Genomic DNA, 2,829 nt, shown 5'->3' on the forward strand with positions numbered 1-2,829 from the left:
GTTCCTCTATAGATCGTTGTGCTAGGATCGTCCTATTGGAATGATTTTTTGGGCACAACGTAGTTACTTTGTGACCCATTAAATGGACGGCTTGGATCATCCTATGTTAAAAAAAGTACTGGACCATATGGGCTTACACCAACTCACCTACCTACGAGAAAATGGCATGTACCTACAAGAAAATGACATGCGCTATGCTTGAATGCCATTTGGGTAGGAAATTTGTACTTGTATGAGGTAGACAGAGTCAAAGCTTTAAAAATATAAAATGACATGTTCCTGCAAGAAAATGACATGCACATTGCCTCGTTGCCATTTGTGTAGGAAATATGTACTTCTAACTTTTAAGAGGTAGAGGGGTGCAACTCGAGTCGGGTTGGCCTCAACCCGAGCAACCATTTGGTCAACGCGAACCCGACCCGACCCGACCCGACCTGGGTTCCAACCCGACGAGGTTCAACCTGACTCAACCAGAGATTTTTTAGCTTAAAAAATTATTAAAAATGTGGGTTCACTCTGGTCCGGTTGCCCAAGTCCTCAACCTGAACTCAACCCAACCTGACTTTTTCCCGGGTTGAACCTGTCGGGTTCAGGTTGAGCCCGCCCAAGTTGCACCCCTAGCTAGAGATCTGGTCAAAGCTTAACATATAACGTGTTTAATAGCTAAGAAGAAATTTATATCTATAAGGCATTTGATAGCTCAAGAGAAATTTATTTGATATTGAATAATTATAAATAGAGGAAACAGTCCTGTGCTCGAGCACAGATAAGCTTATATGCGCTCGAGTGCAGGAAATATGGTGGGCCCACATTTTTTGGATGATCCTAAGCATTCATTTGAAAGGCCCCATCATGTATAGGGTGTGTACCAAAAATCAGCTCTATTGGATCAACCTAATCCTTCCATTTGTGGGGTGAAAAAATGGGCTGATTTGTGGACAAATAGTATCTGTCCATTTTCTCACCCACAAATGGACACCCTAAGATGATCCAATGGACCTGAGTTTTGGTACACACTTCCTCCATGATGGGGCTTTTCAAATAAATGCTTAGGATCCCCCAAAAAATGTGGGCCCCAACGTTATTTCCTGTACTTGAGCGCAGATAACCTATTTGAGCGCAAGAACACTTTACTGTTATAAATAAGGTATTTGCTAGGATCTGTCACAAAAGACATTCTGCAAAATGTCTGTTGCATGAGAGAGCAGCCACCTCATGAATAATGACAAAATCTGTTGGAAAGTGAGCCTATGTGGCTGCCCTCTCATGCAACATACGTTCTGCGAAATGCCTTTTGAGGTGGACCCTAGCAAATCCGTGTAAATAAATTTGCATTCATAAAATATTAAAATGGAAGCAGACCTCCTTATGGGTTTGCCATACTTTCCGCAGAAATATGGCAGAAGCCCTTATTTTTTTCAGTCAACCCGAGTTGAAAATGCGTTCAGCGAGCTTCCACGGAAAATTTTGGGAACTCAAGGCTGCTTTGGTCAAATCCATGTCCGCTGACATGGCGTGCGGTTTCTTCTCCATAGATCCATTTAGGCATATGTTTATGACCTATTAAGTTGAAAACATGAAAGAGCCACCTAGGCAAAAGATCAAAGTCATATAGGTTCAAAAATTGAAAGGACAGCTTAGGCAAAAGCAAAGACCACCAAAGGCTTATACTAAAAAACTAAAAGAGTTTTGCTAGGAAAACGGGAATCCGTTTTGGAAAAAAAGAACAGCCATCAATCAATGGAGCCACGTCCACTAAAAGACAAAGGAATGGCGTTCAAATCCCCATAAAAGCAATAAATACACCCGTTCAAATCCCCATAAAAGCAATAAATACACCTTTAAAAGGGTCAAATCAACAGTCATGTCTATTCCGTTTTTATTTTTCAAACGAAATCCGTTTTCAAAGTGTTTTCCAAACTTAAAAAAGGAAGTCCAGACAAAAGGGAGAACATTAATTTATCATAAATGTGTAAAAGGGGAAGTAAAATGAGGGCAATGAGAAGGGAGAAGGCCATGATTAAGGCATTAAAATGAGTGCAAAATTATAATTTTGAGAACGTAACAAGCTTCACAAGTTGTCATAGGGATGTTTTATAAATTGAGGTATGCTTAAACTGAAGAGCACCCCCATTGGATCCGCGTCACCAAAGCACATTTATAATAGCACCGAAAAGAGCGCCCCTATTGGATCCGCATCACCAAAGTGCATTTATAATAGCACCGAAAAATGTAAAAGTATATCCAATGGGGGCACCCTTGTGGCTGGGTTTTGCAAGGGGAAATTTTCGAAGAGGTCCGCTAAATTGAAGGCACCCTTACAAAAACCAGCCACAAGGGCTTCCCATTGGATCCACACCACTCATTTCAAGAGAATAACTGCAGCTATAAATGCAAAAATAAAACAGGTGAATAGTGTGGATCCAATGCACCTGGATATTTGCAAGAGCGCTCTTCAGTTTATCACTGCAAGAGAAATTATTATCTTAAATTGTTAAATTCATGGATAATATAGGCAATATTCATTAAATAATTAGATAATATTTTACAAATTAAGGACTGATTGACAAAAATTCCTTAAAATATCATTTAATCTTTCTGATTTGTCCACTCACTGGGCCCACCAATTGAACGGGGAAGATCATGCTGACAAATCACAAATGTGAGTCCTGAGTGCGACACGTTAGAAATTTCGTGGGTCCCTACAGACTTGCATATTTTGCCACGTGTTGAACAGACATTATTAAAAGACAAATATACCCCTTCTATTGATCGCGTGTCATTGTATGGTTTTCTTTGTCAAAAAGGGAAAAAGTAAAAGGAAAGAAT

The sequence above is a fragment of the Tasmannia lanceolata genome, unplaced genomic scaffold, assembly GCF_043159265.1.
Source record: "Tasmannia lanceolata isolate RefF3 unplaced genomic scaffold, GAP_Taslan_0.1 ptg000016l, whole genome shotgun sequence".
Classification (NCBI taxonomy): Eukaryota; Viridiplantae; Streptophyta; class Magnoliopsida; order Canellales; family Winteraceae; genus Tasmannia; species Tasmannia lanceolata.